Here is an 11,808-nt window from a genome sequence, read left to right on the forward strand (position 1 = left end):
GTTTTTGTAAAACCTAAGTCACACCAGATCGCATCTCACGATCTCCGAATGATCATTTTTACACAAAACCGAAGAATTGATCCAAAAACACTCCAGTTAGATTGGAAGTTGGTTCTGAAACATTTGCAGGATAAACTGTGAGTTTAGATTATTTAAACAGACATACAATATAGGAATAAGTAAATGGTTAAATCAATCGAGTTTGGCCATGTTAAATTTTTTCGATGAGATGATTTAAGGGTATGTAAGAGAAAGAGAAACGACCACCGCCCATAAAAAAGACAGAGGGCCTTTTATTATTATTCTTTATTGTAAATAACGTATAAATTTAGTGGATGGGGCAAAAAAGGCCTGGTAGGTCAAGGCGGAAAAGGCCGGCCCTTCTTCGCTTTAGCACAAGGGACAGCAAACAGATTTACAGCCTTCTTAAGGATTAGGAGGCAATTGATATGGGCAGAATGTAAATGGAATGGCCCAGTAGATCACAACATCCCACTTGCCAAGTCTTCACTTAACTCAGCAGACTTCATGATATACCTCTTCCACTTCCTAGGCGTTCCGCTTTTCTTATTTCGACCCGAGCCAATTGTAACGGAACAATCTCGCCTAAGATTGTTCCCATCGGTTATTAATGTTTTTTTTATATTATTTCCTACAACTTTTACAAAATGGTATAAAGGCTAATGTATGCTTAATCAACTGTTAGATTTTTGAAAGAAAGCATTCTGTATTTTCTCCTTCTTCCATCACATTTCTGTTTTGTTTATATAAATATAATTCGAATGGATTAAAATAAGAATTATAGCCTAAAACTAAGACAGTCATCACGAAATTTCTAAATTGGACCATTTTCGTTAATAAAATGGATTTACAAATGTATTTTTCCGTTGCTGTAAGAAGTGAAAATTTTGAAATATACACAAATATACAATCAAACCCCTTATTTAAAAGTTTGATAAAGTATAAAATACACAACCATTGTAACATTTTTTATTTTATCTCAAACCTTGCTTATTGCTTATACGGCCAACTTGCTTCATACCAAACTCCCAAAAAAATATATTATGTCATAATATACTTCCGGCGTCATACGAAACTTCTGAATTGAAATTTACCAAACTCTAGTTGACCTGATATAGCTTATCATATCCCAACTTACTCATACTTACATTTTTTTGTAGAATACCCTTATATCCGCTGGAAGAAAGGTACCGATCTTCTCGTTCCTTCGAAAATGTTAGCCTAGTATGGTAGTAAATATCAATAGAAGATTAGATATAACCTGCCATAAAATGATTTTACTACAAACAAATCCTATTTATAAAGTCCTCAGGAATCATACCACTTGTCTAAAATGAAATCTGCCAACCCTAGTTAGCCTGATATAACCTATCATAGTTTCGTTCGGAAATGTCAGCTTTGTGTGTCTTATTAAATATCAACAGAAGTTTGTTCTCATATTGTTCTTTTTTATTATCCGACGAAGAATGAACTTTCAATAAACATACGTTTATTTGCCGTTCACACAGACCTCAGACATCATACCACCTTTCTAAAATGAAATCTGCCTACTCTATTTGGCCTGATGTGGCCATCATTTTCCATCTTTTCATCTTTAAACCCTTAAAATGGGGTTCCTTTACATAAAACTATAAAAAAAGACGATAAGCAAAAAATTTCATCTTAGATGGAATATGATGCACCAAATTTGGCCATATTTTTTTTAACCCGCCAAAGAATGTCAAAAAAACATCATTTGAGATTCGTACAAACCTCAGGCAATAAACCAAGTTCTGCCCCAAAAATAAACATTCATTCTGTCTCATAATCATACACTCTCACTCTCTTTAATGTGTTATTTAATTTTTATTTCTATTTACCTCCCTCTCTCTTTCTCTCTCCCTCTCTCTCATTCTCTTTCTATCTATCTCTCTATCTCCAACTCTATCTGACTATCTTTCTTTCTTTTTACCTCTCTCTTACTCTCTCTCTCTCTCTCTCTCTCTCTCTCTCTCTCTCTCTCTTTCTTTCTTTCTTTCTTTCTCGCTCTCTCTCGCTCTCTCTTTTCTATCTATCTAACTATCTATCTATTTATCTATCTAACTCTCCCTATCTTTCTTTCTAGTTGTTTGCTTTTTAGTTGGAAGACTTTGACAGTGGGGACTGTATCATTAAGGTCTTTTTTTACAATAACAAAGAAATTTATGATTAATTCTTTAAAAAATTGTGTGATATCATAAATAAGTTGTATTTTGCTTTACTTACAACCGGTTTGGAAAACCGTATTATCCGGTTAAGTTTCGAATATTATCATTTTCCCTTGTCAAGAACAACCAGGCTTGGATCAAAATAGTCTGTGTTTATACGTCGGGCTGTATATTGTTTCAGGTCCTTGAGTGTTTGCTATGTTTTTTTTTTCGTCATAAAAGATATCCCAGAAAACCCAGTAGAATTTAGGGGTTCAAATGTTTCCGTTTTAATGGTTCACAAAGTGTCTCAGACTTTCGGCCAAAGCTGGGGCGGACTGATGTATGAAAACGGTGTTGAATGAACAGAAAAACTTTTCGACTAACCCCACACCAAATCGACTGGAACGTACTTTTTCAACCTGCTTGAAACATATTCCTACTTGTAGAGTTAAAATGAAAAATTGTAGTTTTAGCACCCTTAAGTCTTCTTTGGTGTCGATTAGGGGCAGTAGTGTAAGTTGTCAGCTGAAGTACTTGGTTATTTTTTATGTAATCTTTCAACTCTATATTACTCGGGGCAACATGAGAAGGACCAACTAGTAGTGTATTTAGCTGAATTATGATTCAGTCATTTTTTTGTCAGTAAGGACGTAGTAATCGACTAGCAGTTGTTAATTGCAGAAGACCAATTTTTCCAATAGAATGTATACATTATGGACCTAATCCCTGATTCACTTCTACAAATGCTTTTTTGCTAACCGCGCCACTTTTCTGTATTACATGAATAACTATCACATATAGACCCTCGTAACTTGAGATCACGACTTTTAAAATTTCGAACTTTGTTTAAATTAGAGGTCCATGGCACTTCAACCCACCGTAACTTGTTGAGTTTTCTTAAAGGAAAACGCGTCTCGAACAAAGCGGCGCCCAACTTCACCGCTAAAACGGATCGTAATTAAGAAAGGGAACGACAGCGCGCTCCAAGTTTACCGCTTAAACCCCTTTACGGGGGCTGTAAATTCGGGGATTTTTTTCTCCCCCAAACAGCGAAGCCTCTTATTAGTCGCGAATTTGCGAGGTTTCTGAAACTCGTATTTTGCCCCTTTTGGAAAGGTCACGAAATCCACTTTCTTTTCAACTTATTATAGAAAAAAATTTTATTAATTAATTAACATCAAAATCATCTGAACAGGTGTCTTGAGTCTAAGGACACGCATATAGTGATATATATAATGTACACCAATCAAAAATATTGCATTATGAGTGAAAAATTAGACAGATAGAAATAAGGTAGATAGATAGATAGACAGACATATAGAGAGGTAGATAGACAAATAGATAAATAGATAGATAGATAGATAGATAGATAGAGAGAGAGAGAGAGAGAGAGAGAGAGAGAGAGAGAGAGAGAGAGGGCGGTGAGACGGAGGAGAGAAAGAAAAAAGGGAAAGAGAGAGAAAGGAAAGAAAAGAGAAAGATGGAGAAAGAGAGTGATGAGGAAACAAAGAAAAAATTAGAAAAAGTGGCAAGGATAGAGAGAGAGAGAGAGAGAGAGAGAGAGAGAGGAGAGAAAAAATAGATATCATGAATGAAGTGACGGGTGGGCGAGAAAGGGAATGATAAAAAATTAAGAACTCTTACACCTGAAACCACCATGAGAAAGCGTATAAAGTGTGCGTGTATATGATAGAGTGAGTGGGAGTCGGGGGAAGAGAAAGGTAGCGAAATTCAAAATTTTTCTACGCTGTGAGAGAGGTAGAGAAAGTGAGATAAAAGAAAGAAAAAGAGAGAGAGTGCGACTAAACATAAAAATTTACGCCATCTGAAAACAGAGGAAACGTTTGTGTTTGGGAGAGTGAGTGAGAAAGAGAGTGAGAGAGAGAGGGATGTTGTGAGGGTGAAAGAGAACAAACTCACTTGAATCAAACTACGACTAGTCGAAGAACTGCATAGAAACAACAGTTAACAACATTTCATATCCCTATAAATGGGATAGACAGGACGAGCCAAAAGATAAATTGCACAGATATACCGACTGAACATCGCGAGAAACCCAATTCAAAGCAAGTTGGTGGTCTCTTTCTGACGAAAGGAAGGACACAGTATATCTTCATTAGCGGTGAGGGTCTACATAAGAGAGAGAGAGGGTTGGAGAGGGTGAGAGAGAGTGAGTGAGAGAGAGGGAATGAGAGGGAGAGAAAAAGAGAAAGATGGAAGGAGTGAAAAAAGATTTTCCGGTTTAAAAGCTTTATTATGTTTTCAAATGGTTATTATTTCGTTAAAAGTAGTTGGCGGCGTTAAAAGTTGAACGTTTCATTCTTGGTTCAATTTTTCTTTCTTCAATGCTGACATATTTTGATGTATCGCCTTCGGCCTGTCTGTTTTTAAGCCGTTTTATCATTGAGTAATGTATAAGAGCGGGACGTGATAAACTCGAAGCGTGGCCCTGCGGAGACAGAAAGACAGCTATAAATCCGTGGAAAAGGCAGCTCTTGTGAATATTGGATGTGGGCTCCCCCGCCCCCACAGCCGACAACCCTCAGATGAAATCGAAGGTGGGAAATTGTAGCTTTGAGGGAAGGGAATATTTACTTCAGGTAGGGGCCTTTTTCGAGCCTCTTTCTACATTTAATTCAGCCCTTTGGCGCCTTTGGCCTATTTGAAGACCCAGGCCAAATCAAACTCGCTCAACCATCCTAGCTGATTCTTTTTCAAGAGTATTTTTTCATAAGAAAGAAGTGTGGGAAAGTAGTGTCGACCTACTCTTTCATACTAAGGTCCGTTTATTTCAATAATAATAAGTGTAACAATTGCAAGACTATGGTCAGTGTTTCTCGTTGTAATGATAAAATTTGAAATTACTTTTTGGAATGTGCAGAATGATCAACCTTGAAAAATGATAGCGTTAAGTAGTTATAGTCAGTCGGTAAAATTTACTTTGAAAATTTTCGTAGTTTTCTGTGCAATTTCTAAATTTTAAATTAAGTAGTATGAAAGTATGAAATAGTTTTTTTATATTTTAGTACCTGCAATTCCAGTAGTCGATGATTTTTACAGATGCCTTCAGATGTTTTATACCCCCCACTGTGTTATACCATAAAACATTTTTCTAACAATTTTTTTGGTTTCACCACACCCAACACAATTTCCAGTTGTGGAAAAATGTGCGAAGAAAGCCCAGCCCAACAATTACACAATCTGCATAAAGTTGGGGTTATGACATTTCATTGCATTAATAGTAATAAGAATAGTAGTAGTATTAGTAAGGGAAGGAGCGGTGGTAGCAGTAGCACTGGTAGGAGCAACAGTGGTAGGAGCAGCAATGGTAGAAGTAGCGGTGGTGGCAGTAGCAGTGGTAGCAGTAGCAGTTGGGTAGGAGCAGCAATGGTAGAAGTAGCGGTGGTGGCAGTAGCAGTGGTAGCAGTAGCAGTTGAAGCAGTAGCAGTTGTAGCAGTAGCACTGGTAGGAGTAACAGTGGTAGGAGCAGCAATGGTAGAAGTAGCGGTGGTGGCAGTAGCAGTAGCAGTTGTAGCAGTAGCACTGGTAGGAGTAACAGTGGTAGGAGCAGCAATGGTAGAAGTAGCGGTGGTGGCAGTAGCAGTGGTAGCAGTAGCAGTTGTAGCAGTAGCAGTTGTAGCAGTAGCACTGGTAGGAGTAACAGTGATAGGAGCAGGAATGGTAGAAGTAGCGGTGGTGGCAGTAGCAGTAGTAGCAGTAGCAGTTGTAGCAGTAGCACTGGTAGGAGTAACAGTGGTAGGAGCAGGAATGGTCGAAGTAGCGGTGGTGGCAGTAGCAGTGGTAGCAGTAGCAGTTGTAGCAGTAGCACTGGTAGGATTAACAGTGGTAGGAGCAGGAATGGTAGAAGTAGCGGTGGTGGCAGTAGCAATGGTAGCAGTAGGAATAGTAGCATAGCAGTAGCAGTATTAGTAGCAGTAGCAATAGAAGTGGAAGTAATAGTAGTAGTGATTGTTAAGCTTAAGTACTCGGTTCCGTGAGAACAAGTCATAGGAATGCAAAAACGTTCATCAAAGGACCGGAGCCGAAAAAATTAAAGGCAGAACTACTGAAACAGGACTGCAGACTCCGGAGGCACATGTACTTGTACGAGCAGTAAGTCTTTGCAGATATGCGGTACCCTGTTAGTACGGAGACGGAGAAGCAAAAGTGTAAGACAGAAAGATGCACATCCGCACTCTTGAACAAATCGTTAAGTTCGGATAGAAAGCGAACACGAAGAGCTTTAGATAGTAACGGTAATTGCATAGTCGGCAAATATTATTTGAATGTAAGCTTTTAAGTATATATTATTTCCTGTTTTATAACTACGTTTTTATATAGGTTTCGCAGATTGATCTATTCTGGTTATATATTTCATTTATTGGTTGTATTGTTGTGTTGGTTTCTTCGTGGGAACGTTTACAAGTTGATGTAAAATAAGGGGTGTTTATTTCAAAAACAGCATTGGGACCTATTTGTTTAAAAACCTTGAATACTAGTAATTTTTATTCAGCGGTTGCGGTGTCCTAATTCTCTGTAGAGAGGCTAAAACTGGTGTGAAAGAGGGACATAATTTGATCACAATATTTATTATTACCGATGGGTCAGGAGGGATTTTCCGACATTGTGCGATCGACCTCCGGGCTGATTTTCCCAAAGGGTTGCCGTATGCCGAGGGATCGGATCACGCGACTCGCAAACTTTTGTTTTAAATCGCCATACATATTTAATGGCGATCGAACGCAAATTTCCCTATAACGGCTCTTGTGAACGGTGAGAAAAGCCTCTCGAACGCAGGACAGAAAAAAACCGAATCATAATGCATCCGCTTATCCACGATATTTTTCTCTGTCAGTAATCGTACGAAAACCGTCAGACAACAGGCTAACACATGCCTTTCATCTTTTACAAACAAAATAGAAATCGTGTATAAACACAGCTGAGGAAAATGCTACAATTCGTCTGACAAAAACAGCGACGAGTCAGAAACCACTACTGTTGGCTGAGTATGATTATGACTTAAGTCTGCAATTTTTGGTAAAAAAAATCTTTTAATGTCTGCCATTCCCTTTCATCAGCTACAACCACAACAACTTGCCTACTGCTTAACTAGATTACATTGTGCCGAAAAGGAAAGGGGTCTGTCATTAAAGAATATAGGTTGCAGTTATTATGTCTTGTCAGAATGTAATTAAGGTGGAGCAACAAGCATGTAAATAAAAAAGGGATCTTTATAAAGTAGCAACTGTCACTGAGATAAGTAAAGAAGCAATAAAGATGCACTGCTACTCTCCCTGCCGCTTCTACGAAACTCTTCAACCACTACGACTCCTACCACCCTTTCTACTATCACCACCGATACTAGCAATATTACTACTACTACTTCTACTACTACTGTCAACATCACTTTGATATTGATAATAATCGAAGTCACGATAGCTCAAGTGGTAGAGCAGCGGCGTATTTAGCCAAAGGTCGTGGGTTCGAATCCCGCTCGTGACACTGACTTTTTTATTTCTACCAAGACCTTACATAGAAAGAATAATTAATCGAAAGAAGTAACTTGGTCAATTGAGCACTAAAACGTAAAATGGATTAATATTTAATTGATAATAATATTAATACTACCACAACTTCTACTACTTTCTACCGCAAGTACGACTGCGACCTACTACAACCACTGATACTTGCAACATTACTACTACTACTACTACTACTACTACTGCTAGTGCTACTGCTACTGCTACTGCTACTGCTACTGCTACTGCTACTACTACTACAATCAACATCACAACTACCATATTGATAATAATATTACTACTACCACCACCGATACTATCAATATTACTACTATCACCAATTGCTACCACTACTACTACTATTACTATCAACATTACAACTACCACATCGATAATAATATTAGTATTACACCACTACTACTACATTCTACTGCAAGTACAATTATTACCGCCTTTGCTACATAAAATATTTCTACTACTACTGCTACTACTACTAACATTACTAGTAACATTTTTACTACAAGGAATACTACTACTATTACTCTACTACCACAAGCACAATTTTTGACACTTCCACTAATAACTATTAATATTATCATTGAGACATCTGCTTTTCAGATTCCTGCCCATGGAATTTTAATTGGTAATAATAAGTAAAAGGTAATTAAAGCAATAAAGGTAATGTAGTTTTTTCTGACCCCTGTTCCGCGACACACAACGGGTAGTTCGACAGGTAGCAGTTTATATTTTGACTTTGCATTTTATCCATACGATTTAAAATCCACGGTCTCAAGGTTTGTAGACGACTAAGGAATGGTGATTGTAACTTGTCAGTCATCATTTCCTAACTTTTATTTATAGCTTTTATATTGTGCAAATATATTTATAAAGTCGTGATTTACTGTGAACCAGTGTCATCTGTTTTCGGTTTGAATTGGAACTTATAATAATTGACTTGACACGCGTTGATTTTATGACATCCTGTTTCGTCAGGACGGTTGACTGGGCAGATCAAGTGTTAAATATTGCAAGTCTAACCTTAAGACACAATCACAAAAAATCACCATACTAATGCCCCTTTACTTTTACAAAGTCTTCAATTCTATCGATCATATACAACTTGAATCCTTTTCCTTTTTCAACAGTGACATCCGATGGTGGCGAGACAATTTTTTAAAATTTAATACGACAATTTATAACAAATTGAACCGAAACCTCCATAGGATCGTTAGGTTTTGCCACAGATGGAAACTCAGGTTAAACACAACAAAAACTGGGGCAATTTTATTCACAAAACGACATCCTATACATAGGGAATTTATAAGAATCGGTGACTCAAATGTTCCTTGGCGCAATAGTGTTCAATACCNGTATCTAGCCGAAGGTCGTGAGTTCGAATCCCTCTCGTGCCATTAACTTTTTTCATCTCAACTAAAAACCTTAATTAATTGTAATGATTTAATTGGTCAAGCGGGCCACGAAATTAGTGAATCTAATAAATAAAATCGAACCAAAAAAAAACTCGAACTTCCGATGGTTCCACTTTTTCCGCAAACGTTGCAATTATGATGCTTATATCGATAAACGATGGAGACAAAATGGGGCTTTACAAAACACACTCTCAACTCTCTGTTGGGCACTCTTAACGCGACAGACAAGAATGACACATCTACAAGGAAAACAAACATTTTGAGCCCTGAAGATGATCTCAATAAAGATCGAAACGTTGGGATGATTAAGAAAATATTTTTCTAAAACCTACGTCAACCAGACCGCATCTCACGACCTCCAAATAAACTTTACATAACCTTCGTATGAAGGTTTTAGCAATGAATGAAATGTATAGTTTTTTAAAGCTAACATTTAAGTCGAGATGCTGAGGCATTAGGCCTTGATGATAAGATGGTAGTCGAGCAGAACAGCCTTGGCGGATTGATAACTTGAATGTTTTCCAACGTCTTCAACCCTGAATATTTAGAAAATTTTTCGTAAGTCACAGGCATCATTAAAAATATTAAAACAACAGTACAAACTATCTACATAGCACATTTAGTATGTAGTTTGTTTAGTAGGCGTACATAAAATAATTTTGTTTTAAAATCAATATTTCATCAAATGAATAGCAATAAACATAAAATAAATGTATAGTAAAATATCGCTTATTCAATTCCTCTCGCAGTACATTCTCGAGAGTGTTTTACAAGTGGAAAGCCGAGCGAATATGGAATTTGATAACATCTTATGGCAGTCGGTAAATTAACATTAAAGACGTCATAACGACACCCCTCTCGAATTGCTCACGGAGACAAACTTAGTAATTATCAAGTTGATTATTAACCTTAAGATTAATCATCTCATTATTTGTTCTCGTGGGTCGTCCGGGCCGCAGAAGTCATTAGGCCCTAAGAACAAAGAGCTCCCTGTTTACCAAGTTTGTCTTTAATGACATTTGTGAATTGCTTCACTGTGCCTTTGTTCGGGCCGACAACCCTCCTAGGGTTCGAAATTTAGTCACAATAAGCCCATGGGATGACGCCAAATATTTTACTTGCTTTGATTTCCGTTTGTTACCCGTGTATCAATTTGGGTTATTGGCTGTTAACTCGTTGTTTAACGGTTATTATTTGATATATGATTTTCCTTCTCGAATCTTTCGTTTGATGACATGGCATGGAATAATGCCTGTCGTACCTCGGACTTAATCGTACTAATTTTTACTAATAGTTTCAATCATGGTGTTGTTATTCCTCCTTCTAATTTTTCCAATTATAAGACTACTCATACTAATTAGTCTAACTGAGGCTCGATGGGATTATTAGATATTCCGCAATCAACGTTCTTGTACCACAAACGCGTTCACCCTTATAAATACATTTATTGGGTTTCGTCAAGATCAAGCAGACCAAATAAATTATTTTCAATTCATTAATCTTTAATTAAGGTTTTGGTAGAGATAAAAAAGTCAGTGTCAGAAGCGGGATTCGAACCCACGACCTTCGGATTTTCAAATGTCGTGCAATCTATTTGATTCTCGGCGACAAATGGATTGATTCAAATAGATGACATGACATTTGAAAAATGGCAAAAAGAAGGGAAAATTCAAGGGTGGGTTGAGATAGGAAGTTGGTGTCCGAGTGGATCGAAGTCATGATAGCTCAAGGGGTAGAGCAGCCGCGTAATTAGTTGAAGGTCTTGGGTTCGAATCCCGCTTGTGACACTGACTTCCTTATAAATACATTTTCATCGAGAAGTTAAAGGAGAAACACCAACCTAGTTATGAATGCAGAAATAAGATTGTCTGAAATAAAAAATCTACATAAACAGGAATCCCCCAGTTTCCTCAAAAAATCAGAATTTGGGACATCTGTTGGGCTCCAAGGGCGTGCCAGATCGCATTTGTTATGAAATTACTCTTAGAAAGAAATTGAATTTTGATTGCAAAAGGGTGATTTTTTTGCAATGTAATTAATTTTCTTTGCACAATATTGGATTCTATTTGCCAAACACTGAATTCAATTTGCAAAAGGGTGAATTTGATTGGCGTAAAAAGAGTAACTTGAATTTGCAACAGAGTTATTTGATATAACTCTGTAATATTATTTGTTAAAGGGTGAATTTAATTTTTTTTAAAAAGTGGATTGAATACGCGTAAGATTTAATTTTTTTGTCAAGCATGAATTTAATTTTCAAGAGACTGAGGTTATTTGGAAAAAATTATGTTTACTTCCCGAAGACTGAATTCAATTTGCAAATGTGCGAATTTGATTGGCAAAAGAGTGAATTTATTTAGAAAAGAGTGAATTTATTTAAAAAAGGGTGAATTTATTTACAAAAGGGTAAATTTCATTTGCAAAAGAGTAAATGTAATTTGCAACAGGGTTAATTTGATTTGGAAAAGGTTAAATTTAATTTAAAACAAAGTGGATTTAATAAGAGTAAGATTGAATTTTATTGGTAAAGAGTGAATTTAATTTGCCAAACGCTGAATTAAATTTGTTAAGTTAAAAAAGGGTGAAGTTGAATGGCGAAATTATGAAGTTATTTACAAGAGGAGGAATTTGATTTGCAAAAACCTGAATTTAATTATAAAAAAACAGTAG

This window comes from Cimex lectularius, unplaced genomic scaffold, assembly GCF_000648675.2.
Source record: "Cimex lectularius strain Harlan isolate CLEC.00 unplaced genomic scaffold, Clec_2.1 scaffold180, whole genome shotgun sequence".
Lineage (NCBI taxonomy): Eukaryota > Metazoa > Arthropoda > Insecta > Hemiptera > Cimicidae > Cimex > Cimex lectularius.